Below are 15,156 nucleotides of genomic sequence, written 5' to 3' on the forward strand. Positions count from 1 at the left end.
ACAGCAAGGGGCATGATAGAGTGATTTTGCAGATTGACAACACTCGACCCCACGTTGCAAAAGAGGTCAAAACATACTTGGAAACATTATAACGGGAAGTCCTATCCCACTCACCGTAATCTCCAGCCATTGCTCCCCCTGAGTATCACGTGTTTAGATCAATGGCGCATGGACTGGCTGACCAACACTTCTGACCTCGCGAAGAAATCATGAACTGCATCGATTCATGGATCGCTTCAAAAGATAAACAATTTTTTTTAATGCGGGATTCATACATTGCCCAAAAGATGGGAGAAAGTAGTGGCCAGCGATGGAAAATACTTGAATGATACATGTGTAACAAATTTGTTTCAGCTAAGCCTCAAATGTTGGGGAAAAAACAGTGGAAGTAAAGTTGTACATCTTGTAATACTATGCTCTTTTCCACTCGATATTTATTTATTGGCTTATTTTTTTGGGGGGCGGGAAGGTGGGTCAAAGTTCTGAGTCAGTTAAGTTATTTGAACTTCAAAAGAAAGTAGTCAGAACAATTTTACTCAAACAGTAGACAGAAACATGTAAACCATTATTTAAGAAGCAGAATATATTGCCCCTTCCTTGCCAATGCACACTAGAAATATTACATTTCACTAAGAAAAGCATTAACAAACTTGACAGAAATATGGATTGCCATCATCTTGACCCAACATAAAAATCCTCTCTAAGACTAAATCGCCGCTCAACAAACTTGCACAGTTATTGTGTTAAATGAATGTGAATAAAATTATATAATCACCTTCCTGTATAAACAAAAGAAATTCAGGAAGTAAATACACTGAGATGATAAGTCATGGGATGCCATGTCAGACCTCCTTTTGCCCAACATAGTGCAGCAACTTGATGTGGCCTCGACACAAGAAGTTGTTGGAAGTCCCCTGCAAAAATTTTAAGCTCTACTACCTCCATAGCTGTCTACAGCTGTGAAAGTGTTGCTAGTGGAGGATTTTGCATACATAATGACTTCTCAATTATGTCTCATAAATGTTCTCTGGGTGGCTAAATCATTTGCTCGAATTGTCCAGAAGGTTCTTCAGACCAGTCATGAACAACTGTGACCTGGTGATGTGGTGCATTGTCATCCATAAAAATTCCATCATTCTTTGGGAACTTGAGGTCCATGAATGGTTGCAAATTATCTCCAAGTAGCTGAACATAACCATTTCCAGTCAATGAGCAATACACTTGGACCACAGGATGCAGTCCATTCCATGTAAACACAACTCTACACCATTTTGGACCCACCACCAGGTTGCACAGTGCCCTTTTGACAACTTGGGTCCATGGTTTTGTGGGGTCTGTGAGACACTTGAACCCTACCATCAACTCTTACCAACTGACTTGGGGACTCATATGAACAGACCTTGGTTTTCCGGTCTAGGGTCCAACCAATATGGTCATGAGCCCAGGAGAGGCAGTGAAGGTAAAGTTGTGGTGTTAGCAAAGCACTCGCATTGGTCAGCTGCTGCCACAGCTCACTGATGCCAAAGTTTGCCACACTGTCCTAATGGATACGTTCGTCGCACTTCCCACATTGATTTCCATGGTTATTTCATGCATTGCTGCTTGTCTGTTAGCGATGACAACTCAACACAAATGCCACTGCTCTCATTAAGTGAAGGCCGTTGGCCACTGTGTTGTCCATAGTGAGAGGTAATGTCTGAAATTTGGTATTCTTGGCACGCTCTTGACTTTGTGAATTACAGAATACTGAATTCCGTAATGATTTTCAAAATGGAATGTCTGGTGCCTCTAGCTCCAACTACCATTTCCTGTTCAAAATCTGTTGATTCCCATCACGTGACCAAAATCACATCAGAAACCGTCCCACATGAAACACCTGAGTACAAATGATAACTCCGCCGTGCATTGCCCTATTATACCTGGTGTACATGATGCTGCAACCATCCGTACATGTGCATATTGCTATCCCATGACTTGTCAGCTCAGTGGAAATTTAAAATGAATGTAAAATCTCTCATAATAAGTCACTGTTTTTACACCATGCAGGAATTTTTGGAAGTCTGACCTTTCCACATAAAGAAAGTATATCAAAACAGTAGTCACTTACTTCATTTTCATGCACACCTTATGCTGCCTGTAGGAATTAAAGGAAATAAAAAAAAATGTTACTGTTTGAGCATAGATGTCATCTTTCCCACTCATGCTGCTCATAAGAAATTAAGATAATTAAACTGTATGAAATTTTAGGTATTAAAACCTGTGCTATATAGGTAAAAATAAGGCTATCAGTATTATAATGTTGCTGCCTGCTGTTTTTAAAAAGCTTTCAGTAAAATTTTGTGAAAATGCTATATGACATTCATGTTGTACATGTTGTAATATGTATTTTTGTATTTACTTGTACCGTATCAATCGTACAAGCTTCTGTACTGATTTGATCCATGGTACAAACAATAATAAATAAATAAATAATCAGCTGACACGGAAAATCAGTAGTAAGCAAAGAAGGGAAAGCTGACAGGTGGAAGGAATATACAGAGGTCTGTCAAAGGCAAATGAACTTGAAGGCTATAGGGCTCTACTATAGAAGGGGAAGAAGAAGTGTATGAAGATGAGATAGGAGATATGAAACAGTGAGAATAATTTGGCAGAGCACTGAAAGACCTAAGTTGAAACAAGGCACTGGAGTAGACAACATTCCATCAGACTTATTGAGATCTCTGGGAGAGCCAACCATGACCAAACTGTTTAACTTGGTGTGTAAGATATAAGAGACAGGGATAATATCCTAGAATTCAAGAATAATGCAAGAATTCTAATTACAAAGAAAGAAATTGCTGACAAGTTTGAATATTACCAAACTATCAGTGTAATAAGTCATGGTTGCAGAACACTGACTCAAATTATCTTACAGAAGAATAGTAAGTGTAGTAGAAGCTGATATCGGGGAAGAACAGTTTGGGTTCTGGAGAAATGTTGGAACATACAAGGCGATACTGACCCTGTAACTTATCTTAGATGGTAGGTTAAAGAAAGGAAAACCTACAGTTACAGCTTTTGTAGAATTAGAGAAAGCTTTCGACAGTGTTGGCTGGAATACACTCTCTGAAATTTGGAAGATAGCAGGGGTAAAATACAGGATGTGAATCATTATAAACAACTGCAGTTATGAGACTCAAAAGGCATGAAATGGAAGCAATGGTTTAGAAGGGAGTGAGAGTTGTACCCTACTTCATGTATTACTCAATCTCTACATTGATCAAGCAGTAAAAGTAGCAAAGAAAAATTTGGACAAGGAATTGAAATACAGGGAGATGAAATAATAGCTTTGAGATTTGCTGATGACATTGTAATTCTGTAAGAGACAGAAACCAATTTGGAAATGCAGTTAAACAGAATGAACAGTGCCTTGAAATGAGGTTAAAAGATGAACATTAACAAAAGTAAAACAAAGTGAATAAAATGTAGTCATATTACATCAAGAGAGGCTGAGGGACTTAGATTAGGAAATGAGACGCAGAGTAGTTGAGGAGTTTTGTTATTTGGGCAGTGAAATGACTGATGATGGGCAAAACAGATGGGCTATAAAATGTAGACAAACAGTGGCAAGAAAAATGTTTCTTAAGAAGGGAAATTTGTTATCAAATATAAATTTATAAGAATTTCTGAGGCTTTTTAATGGCACTTGTCTGGAGTGTAGCCTTATACAGAAGTGAAATGTGGATGATAAGCATTTCAGATAGGAAGAGCTGCTTTTGAAATTTGGTGCTACAGAGGAATACTGAAGATTAGATGGTTATATCATACAAGTAATGAAGAGGTACTGGTAATGAATAGAATTTGAGTGAAAAGAAATTAGTGGCATAATTTAACTAAAAGAAAGGATAGGTTGATAGAACACATTCCCAGACATCTAGCAATCATCATTTTATTACTAGAGGGAAATGTGGGTGCAAAAGTTGCAGAGGGAGACAAAGAGACAAGTATAGTAATTAGATTCAAATGAATGTGAGGTGCAATAATTATTCAGAGATGAAGAAGCTAGTACAGGACAGAGTAGCTTGGAGAGCTGTATTGAACCACCCTTCTGACAGAGGACCAGAACAGGATCAGAGCCCCTTCCTAAAGTGTTATGAAGGGCTTTATTCTGAAGGTTGGTTAGGTTGGTTAGCAAAGTAATGATTTTTTTTAAAAAATTAGTATTTTTTATTAGGAGTTTAATGATACTTTGAATTTAGTTTAGGTTTCCCCATAACAACTGAGTGCTGCACTTTCTCCATTTATTATTTGCCTGACAAACACTACTGATCTGACAAATTACTGTCTTCAACCCCCACAAACGAACCAACCAAGAAATTACTGTTTTTATAAACATGATGCTCAAGATGCTGGTATGTAGGTTTCTGTTTGCACATCGTATTTCTGCTGACAGCTATTAAGAGGAGTCCTGGCAGGAGATGGAAACTGCTCAATAAAAAGTTCTTAAATTAGGCATCATATTTTCGTGTGCCATAGTTCAACCAGAATTGCTGTTTACTGTTAGGCTCAAAAATCAATAAAGGGTAAATATTCAGAACTCAAAACATAAAAAATTAAAATACTTGAAGATGTTTTTGTCTAATATTATCCTTTTTTTTAAATTAAGATTTTTTGAATGAGAGATTTTTTTTTTACTCAAATATAAAAGTAGCTCAGAAACATTAACACATTATTACACAAATATTCAACATTTACCCTTCAAGATGTTTGGTCATGTGTTTTGATCTTTTTCTTTGCTAGATTTTCCCATTATCAACTGTACATTTTGGTAGTTATGGGTCATCAGCTTCTTCTGCCTTCTGTTTCTCATCCTAGTATAAGTTTTTGTAGTCTGGTTTATTCCCTTCTGATTACATACCCACATATTCCATTTTTTAGTTCAGTTATCCTTAACATTTATTTGTTTTCCTATTCTTGAAATTTTTGCGGATCTTGTCCATAAATCCCTCCCTAACACATCCTGCTTATTAAAATGTTTCTGATTAGTTGTCCAAGTCACAGCTCAAAATAAGACTATACTCTCTACTACTTACTTTTAGTTTGTTCATAACATTCTTTCTCCATAAGAGTGAGTTGAGAATCTAGTGACCATCCAGCCTCTACTCATTCTTTTATTAATTTCAGCATCTGAAATTTCCTTACATCCCTAAAACAGATTCCATGCAGCAAACATTATTTATCTTTTTCATTTAGTTTCCAACTATGTACAGTTCATTCAGGACATTGGTAAGATATTCTGTTTCTTGATGATTAATCTTCAGACCGCAGTTTCTGTATTCTAATGCTAACTGATTACGTACATAATTGGCATTCTCATGCTATGTCGACTCAGTCATTGTCAAATAATAAATTAAGTAGATGTGTGATTTCTAGTCCCACTCTCTTACATTTGTGAGACCATGTCCTAAGACTAATATCTATATAAATTTGTCCACCCCAATAGCTGAACGGTCAGCACGCTGGAATGCAACGCACAGGGGGTCAGGTTTGATTCCTGGCTGGGGTGGGAGATTTTCTCCCCTCAGGGACTGGGTGTTGTGCTGTCCTCATCATTATTTCATCCCCATTGTCGACACACAAGTCACCCAATTTGGCGTCACACTCAATGAGACTTGCACTTGGTGGCCGAACTTCCCACCTGGGAACTCCTCGTCTCTGACCCCATACGATCATTTTCCATTTATATAAATTTTAAATAGTGTTGGTGACAAGGATCAGCCTTGTAACAGGACCTTGCTTGCAAATTTTTGTGAAAGTGTGCTATTGATTTTAACATGTCATGTGTTATCTTTATATATTTCTTGTAATATATTAACTTATTTATTTAATCATATGGCTAGGGCCCCCCATCGAGCAGACCATTGGCCAGGTGCTGGTCTTTCAATTTGACGCCACTTTGGTGACCTGCAGTCGATGAGGATGAAGGATGATGATGATGACAGCACAACACCCAGTCCCTATGGAGAAAATTCCGTGACCCAGCCAGGAATCAAACCCGGGCCCAGACAATTGACAATCCGTCACACTGACCATTCAGCTACCGGTGGCAGACATATATTAACTAAGGGGTCCTCTATATTTGCCAAGTATAATGCTTCGAAAGTAGATTCCTTGGAATTTTTCTAAATCAATGAAAACTAATCAATATATTTTTTAAATTTTTCCTTCTATTTTTCCAAAATTTGTCATAGTGTATAAATGTGATCTACATGCAATCTTCTGACTATGAAATCACAATACTCTTCCTGGGTTTTAAAATTATTCCAGTGTACTTAAATATTATGTTCATGACATGAGGTCTTTTTTAAAGAAGACAAGAAAAAAAACGCATATCACAATTAGAATCAGAACAGTGGATAAATAAAATGGTTCGTACAGTAAACTAACTTGATTACATGAAGCCATTCCAAAGTTTCAACTCTTTTTTTTCCTATTAAAATATATAGTCTTAGATGTTTGTTAGTGGTGTTGTAAAAACTGAATCTTTCCTGTAACATGATGTTAAAGTGTGTTGCAACAGATGCAACTGCAGCAAGGCAGTCCACCAAAGTAACTTCTGTTACAGTGACAAATATGTATATTACTGAATTTTTCCCTTTAGAATAATTTATCTTATTTGCATCCATCTGCTCTTGTTGAAGGTGTGAAGACATGGTGCAGTGGGCGTGAGCATCTTGGAGTTGTGCATTTTGCATTTAAGTAATTGAGAAATTAATTTGATAGTCAAATTTCTGTACAAGTACACTTCCTCAGTCATAATGAACAATACCACTATGAGATTGCCTGTATTAATTTCTGAGACAGTACCAGCAGCATGTCTAAAGAGGCTTAACACCTACAATATATTAGAAAAATGGTGGTGACATTGGATCATTGCCATGTTTGACCGGGTTGGTCCCACATTTTCTTACACAATTACTCAAGCAGAAGTGACCAGTAGGTTGAATTTCCATGGCACCCTTGTCACTAAGAATATGAAATTTTACTATGAAGCTTTCAGACTGTTAACTTGACTTATTCATGATAGCTATCTACACTGTTATAAAGAAGACAATCTACTCTGTAGGAATCAGCATGGGTTTCGAAAAAGACAATTGTGTGAAACCCAGCTCACGCTGTTCGTCCACGAGACTCAGAGAGCCATAGACACGGGTTCCCAGGTAGATGCCGTGTTTCTTGACTTCCGCAAGGTGTTTGATACAGTTCCCCACAGTCGTTTAATAAACAAAGTAAGAGCATATGGACTACCAGACCATTTGTGTGATTGGATTGAAGGGTTCCGAGATAACAGAACACAGCATGTCATTCTCAATGGAGAGAAGTCTTCCGAAGTAAGAGTGATTTCAGGTGTGCCACAGGGGAGTGTCATAGGGCCGTTGCTATTCACAATATATGTAAATGACCTTGTGGATAACATCGGAAGTTCACTGCGGCTTTTTGAAGATGATGCTGTAGTATATCAAGAGGTTGTAACAATGGAAAATTGTACTGAAATGCAGGAGGATCTGCAATGAATTGACACATGGTGCAGGGAATGGAAATTGAATCTCAATGTAGACAAGTGTAATGTGCTGTGAATACACAGAAAGAAAGATTCTTTATCATTTGGCTGCAATATAGCACGTCAGCAACTGGAAGGTCAGCAACTGGAAGCAGTTAATTCCATAAATTATACGAGAGTAGGCATTAGGAGTGATTTAAAATGGAATGACCATGTAAAATTAATTGTCGGTAAAGCAGATGCCAGACTGAGATTCATTGGAAGAATCCTAAGGAAATGCAGTCCGAAAATAATGGAAGTAGGTTATAGTACACTTGTTTGCCCACTGCTTGAATACTGCTCACCAGTGTGGGATCCATACCAGATAGGGTTGATAGAAGAGATAGAGAAGATCCAACAGAGAGCAGCGCACTTCGTTACAGGATCATTTAGTAATCTCAAAAGGGTTACGGAGATGATAGATAAATTCCAGTGGAAGACTCTGCAAGAGCGATGCTCAGTAGCTTGGTACAAGATTTTGTTGAAGTTTCAAGAACATACCTTCACCAAGGAGTCAAGCCGTTTATTGCTCCCTCCTACGTACATCTCGCGAAGACACCATGAGGATAAAATCAGAGAGATTAGAGCCCACACAGAGGCATACCGACAGTCTTTCTTTCCACGAACAATATGAGACTGGTATAGAAGAGAGAACCGATAGAGGTACTCAAGGTACCCTCCGCCACACACCGTCAGGTAGCTTCCGGAATATGGATGTAGATGAATACTTAGTTTTCCCCAGGCACTTCATCTGTGATACTGTCTTTATGATGATGCCCAGTTCTTACACTATGGCTTAGACAGTGGCAGGTTGGTTCATCAATAATTAATGATATCAGCTTTTGTTGTTTTTCTCTCTTAAATTTACTGAAATTAAAGAGTATTTTTAGTATTTTCCACCAAACAGCTGCTGTGGAAGAGGGCCGTGCAAACAATGACAATATTTAGTGAAATCACAACTGTTTATACTACATGTCCTCATCTTACTTTGGGGAATGAAGTAGCAAGGAAACTAAGTGTCTCGAAAACAGCAGGAATTCTAGAAAATTATGTGTTATGTTGCACACAGGATACTTTTCAGATGCATCCCTCCATGGATGGGCTTTTGGCTTAATACACAGCAGAAAAAATTGCAGCCAAGTAGAGGCTGACCATACCTGGCGTGGCCCTTGAGTCTACTGGCAGTGTCAGCAACAGAAAGGGTAAGGACTCTTTACTAATACAAAAAAAATATCATCCCAAACACAGCAGGAAATTAATAAATTAATGCAAGAAAAGACTATCCCAAATGCAGCAGGAAATGAGCGAAAGAAATAGTACTTCCCCCCCCCCCCCCCCCCACAATTCACAAGCTAGCATAGCCACAGTCCATACTTCATCTACATCCATAAGCTATAAGCTACCTTATGGTATATGGTGGCTTTGGGTATCCCTGACACTTCCTCCTTTCCCTGTTCCAGTCGTGAATGGTATTGACAATCATAATGCTGAGTGAAATACTGAAATGGTCAGTGCAAATATTGTTTTTGTGTTGTGTAAATTAGACAGTGTCAAAGTTTTGTGAGCCAGCTGCAATTGCAGTTCTTGATTCAATTTCATGAAATGTGTACTTCATAAATTAACTAATGAATGTTTCTCGAATTATTATTTTTTCCTAAATTGCTATTTCTTGGCAGTGAAGATAAGGTAATGTATTAACCACTGAGTTAAACAGAACATTATTATTATATTAATGACAAGTTTTATTTGGATGGGGTAATAACAAACTAAGTGTTTTTTATGAGCTTGTGTTAGTTGTGTGCCTTAGTCAAGTGCAGTTCAAGGAAAAGAGAGAGTGACGTGGGGGGGGGGGGGGGGGGGGGGTAGGAGGAAGGGCTTCAGTTCAGTACCAATTAATAAGTGCCAACAGAGTGACCACGCCCTAGCAGCAGGGTGGTGTCATGTGTTCTGTTCCTTGATTGTATGCAAAACATCAAGGGCAATGTGCTTTAATTTGATTCCTTTGTACTTAAAAATCTTCCCAGTCATTTCCCATGCACATAATAGATGCAACTATAATACAAAGAACAACAATAATTTAGACTATTGAGTCATGCTGTCTGAAATGTATTCCCGTTCCAGGACGCAGCCTTTTTTTCGTGAAAAAGATCTGTAACCTTCTGCTTTGTTTACAAAACACTGTACAGATGAAAAGTGAGAGTATATAGACTTCCTGGAATTTCAGTAATAACAGCTACTGAAGCCTGTCACACCCAAATTCACAGTGCAGGAAGGAAACTATGATGTTTGGACTTCATGGAACAACTATTACGGTACGACAGTTGTTGGAGTGGCAACATATGACTTACCATTACAAGATAGTTCAGGGTGCATCCACCTGTGGGGAAAGTGAATACTAACTTTATACATCTTGTAATTTATGAAAACTCTTAATCCTGAATGTTAAAATAGATTATGACTAAGCTGAAGGCCCATGTTACAGAGCCAAGCTAGAGATTCTATAGCTGAAACATAATGTCAGACCGAGCGAGGTGGCACAGTGGTTAGCACACTGGACTTGCATTCGGGAGGATGACGGTTCAATCCCGTCTCCGGCCATCCTGATTTAAGTTTTCCGTGATTTCCCTAAATCGTTTCAGGCAAATGCCGGGATGGTTCCTTTGAAAGGGCACAGCTGATTTCCTTCCCAATCCTTCCATAACCCGAGCTTGCGCTCCGTCTCTAATGACCTTGTTGTCGACGGGACGTTAAACACTAACCACCACCACCACCATAATGTCAGATTTTTTTTACAGAATGTTCCCCTACATTTACAGGCATTAGACTGGAGTACACTGTATGATTTAATAATATGAATATTACAATAGATTTCCAACTCAACACATAAGAGGCATTCAACAGCAGACAGGTATATTTAATAGTAGACAGTTTGACTTTCAGCTATCAGATAAAATCTAAGAATATGCTATTAAATGCAAGTGTCTGCTGTTCAATGTCTCCTTGCTTCGGTGCGTAACAATCCATCCAAATATTCATATTGTTATTCCAGCCCATATTTTCCATTGTTTGTTATATGATTCAATAAACACATATGTCTGCAATGAGCATAAAATAGTTCACTTCAACTACTTAATACAGTGTCCAAAAAACAACTAAAGACATTGCACTACTGATTACGTTGGGAACGATGCCTTAGCATGTCGGCTGCGTAGCAGACATGGCATTTTTTCTGATGGCCTAAGATTAATAGCTTCGAGTTTTGCATTTGGTGGGTACCGTGTCATTTATACCAAGTTGCTCTTACTTACAAAGCGAAGGCAACTTCACGCAGGTTTTGCGTTACTTGTCTCCACTCCTGATTCGGCTTTCTTATCTCTGTTCCATAGTGCCTGTTCTCGTAGCTCTGCATAGAGTTTCTTAGTCGTCCCTGTGCAAATGTCGTCAACTGTGTCCAGGACGCACCCTCTCTGTATGAAATATTCCCTTACATGTTTTGGCTTATAAGGATATTTACTATATTGATGGGAGGTTTTTGGAACTATACAAAGTTAAACAGGGAACTGCCATATTGTTGGGAATTTTTTTACGCCGTGACACTCAGTCGGTGGGTCTGCAGGTCGATCAAGCGCACTCCTCCTTCGTGTATGCTGCACCCTGAAAACTTCGCAACGCTAGAAAAGGTAGCGAACCGCCCCATCTACGGCTCTCGCTGTCTCTTTCGCGGGCTGTGACCTGCACAAGGAACTACACTTTCGGGAAGAGCTGCTCGTTAATGAGCCTTGGCTTTTGGAAGAAGTGCAGCTCTGTTGGCGTTTAAACTTGCGACTCCTTTTACTGTGTACAACAGCGCCAGTATCCAGTTTTACGCCGTCATTTTCAGAAGACACGCATACAACTGCAGCCCTAAGCATTTCTGCGTCTCTGTTACTTTGTACCACGTGCTATCGTCGTCTAATATTTTGTTGCCAATCGGTAGTAATACTGTCTTTTGTGAATTAATTATTTCTGCCTGTTGGAAAGTTTGTATTGCATCATGCATCCTCTTGTCTACCTTGTTGCTTACGAAGAACCCAACGTCATCTGAATACGCTTTGCACTTTATAGCTGTTCCATTCCGCGTGATTCCGTTGACAGCGTTATGACTTTGTCGCAGCACCGGATCGAGCGTCACTGATAAAGAGAGCCTCTGCGTTTGTATCAACTTCGTGTTGCGACCGTTTGTAGACGCCACGGACGTAGCACGGGTCAGGGTGTTCTTTATTGTTCGCAGGAACGATTCTCCAAGGCAGAATTTCTCTAGAGATTTGTTCAAGAAGTTGTGTCCCACGCGGTTGAAGGCCTTGTGGAAGTCTATCAACACGTTCGCAGCTTCGGTTTTGTTTAGTGTCGTGAGGCTTAAAGGCTTCCCTGTAGTCGACTATAGCTTCGAACGTTTCTCCTGAGTACCGCGCACGTCCGGTGAGAGCTTCACGATACTATTTTGCAGTCTGCCTTTAGCAGCGTGGTTGGTCGGAAATCTTCCGCGTTGCGCGGCGCGCCTTTCTTATGAATCAGCATCACTTGCTCTAAATGTATAAAAATGTAGGATAACGCAGATGAGTAGGAAAAACAATCCCGTTATGTTCTAATGCAGCATTACTAGTGTATTGCTTGACACAGTCACGTCGATTAAATATTTAAGTGTAAAGTTACAAACGGACATGAAATTGAACGAGCTGTTAAGGACGGTAGCAGAGAAGGCGAATGGTCGACCTCGGTTTATTGAGAGAATTTCAGCGAAGTGTGATTCATGTATAAAGGAGACCGCGTATAGAACACAGTACGGTACATTATTGAGAACTACTCGAGTGTTTGAAATCCGTGCTAGGTCTGATTGAAGGAAGACATCGAAGCAATTCACGGGCGGGCTGCTAGATTTGTTGCCGGCGAGCTCGGTCAGCACGCGAGTATTACGGGGATGATTCGTGAATTCAAGTAGGAATCGCTGCAGGTAAGACGACATTGTTTTCGCGGATCTTCCATGTTTAAATGTGCCTATCACCAAGCAATGAATTAAATTTTATTATTTGTTGGTATATCAATGTGGACTGTCCACCATTTGTATAAGGAATAATGTACTAGTTGCAGTCATGTAACGCAGCGTAAGAGAAGTGATCATAAAAAGATCCTAACCTACATGGATAAGAGACGTGTTGTTTTAAAATCAGGTACGAAATGCTGCTGTCAGTGAATACAGGGACAATCTCAATCTCTTTTCCAGCGAAAATTGCGAAGGGAACTGCATGGGAGCCTTGCAAAAGGCCATTGCTGATTGTGGCACATAAAGCTTTTCGTGTTCACTGGACCAAACAATATTATAGACAACTGCTGATTGGAAGCGTATAGTACGGTCTGACGAGTAGCGATATTTCGTCTTTTCATACGTTACGAGGCGAGTGCAGTGTGTGGGGATGGTTCTTTGGTATTTAAGGGGTGTTTTTCGTACCACGGTTTGGGACATTCAATCAGATATCGCGAAAGTGAACCAGAATGCTTATGTGAACGTTCTCAGTGCCCTTGCTTTACGTCTTCATCATGAGTATGCTGTGGGCCCACTAGTCTTCACAGATTATGGCAGCCGTGTCAACAAGGCTTCACGCATACGTTCACGGTTTGATGAACAGTGAGGTACGCCATCGCACATCGAGTGGCGCGAAAAACCACCCGATTTTCACACGAAATGTCTGGTTCCGTTTAAGATAGTGAATGCAGTGTATAAGTGAACATTCCAAAAATTTGTTAGCTTTGTAAGTTCTACTCGTAAATGAATGATTTCCGTGGATATTGTATACCTGTAGAAACTTAAGGACTCGAACTGAGACCGTTTTTAGTAAGGTAGAGACCGTATTATATAGCATTAAAGCGAACTGTCCGTGGATGATTTTTTTGTTCGGTTTCCTTATATAACCTACAAACCCCTGTAAAGTGCATGGTCGATGGTACGTCGTATCAGTGTTATCGATATTCCGTCCAGTTCCTTTCACGTGATGATCAAGGAAGAAACGACAGTCTCTGTGCCTCTGTATGATGCCTAATCTCTCTTATCTTATTCTCACCACTCCTACACAAGATATACGGTGCTGATAGTATTACGAATACAGATTCTCTTTTCAACAACGATTCCCACTCAACTCCCCCCCCCCCCCCCTCCGCCACCTCCTCCCCCCACCACCGAGCGTTCTTCTTACACTTTGGTGTGGACTATACAGACCCGCTACGATTCTGTCCGAACGTGTCTGAATTCGTTCGATGGATGTCACGTCATGCCTGCCTGATATGGACATCAAATAATGGGACAGTTATCTGATTTGGTCACAAGAGCGACTTACGTGTTTTCCTTGCACTGCACTTTCTCAGAAGCCTTCCAACATATCCGAGTCTTCCACTCGCATTTCTCAAATATCGATTTTACTTGACTTTCCCATTTCATATCGCTTCTTGCTATCACTCCAATGTAAGTACTTACCTGACGTGAAGTGCTCAAGATGTCCACTACTAATCTTGTAATCATATACAGTCGAATTCTTTCTCTATGTTACAGACACTGTTTTCCTTTTATCCACGTTTAAAGGGAGCAGCAATTGATTACACCAATTCGAAATATTGTCCTAGCCTTTCCGGACTTTCCTACGATCGTCAGCACTGTCAGCGAACAGTAGTATAGTGCTGCTCATCCTATCTTATAAATCGATTTTATATATTGAGAATATTCGAGATCTTATAACGCTTTCTTGGGGCACACCCGATGTTACGTTTTTGTGGAACATTTTCTGTGCAATATGACTTAATGTATTCAATTACCGAAATATTCACCAAGCCAGTCACATATAGGCCTACGCGGAGGTATCTTGATTAACTGTCGATGATGTGGTGAAGCGTCGAGTTTCTCTCTGGAAACTAGTTGTCATCTACTGGTTCACCAACTTGTAAATATTACTTACGACGTATCGTCTATGAATAAAGAAAACTGTTTCCTACACAAGGACTTTTTCTGAATCCGCTCTGTATCTCCGAGAGAAGTTTGATTTCCTTCGGGAAGCTCGTTGTGTCTGTGCTTAGAATATGTTCTAGAGTCCGACAGCAGACGGACTGCAGGGATATTGGCCTGTAATTCTATGCTTCCGATCCTTTACCTTTTTTGTAAACAGGGAAAAAATAAAGAAGCAATAAACATGGATTGTGAAACTTATAAGACTCTCCATTACAGATACATATCACGGTATAACATTCTTAGTGACTTGCGGTCCCTAACAGTCTCACAGAGCTCTGTTTTCTGACAGTCAGTAATATACAAACGTAATAAAAGTCAGGGGACAGCAATATGCACATATACATATGGTGGTAATATCGCGTACACAAGGTATAAAAGGGCGGGGCATTGGCGGAGCTGTTACTTGTACTCGCGTGATGCATGTTTCCGACGTGATTATGGCCGCACCACCGGAATTAGACTTTGAACGCGAAATGGTAATTGGAGATAGACACATGGGACATTACATTTCGGAAATCGTTAGGGAATTCAATATGCTGAGATCCAC

The sequence above is a fragment of the Schistocerca serialis genome, chromosome 1 (genome assembly GCF_023864345.2).
Source record: "Schistocerca serialis cubense isolate TAMUIC-IGC-003099 chromosome 1, iqSchSeri2.2, whole genome shotgun sequence".
NCBI classification, from domain to species: domain Eukaryota; kingdom Metazoa; phylum Arthropoda; class Insecta; order Orthoptera; family Acrididae; genus Schistocerca; species Schistocerca serialis.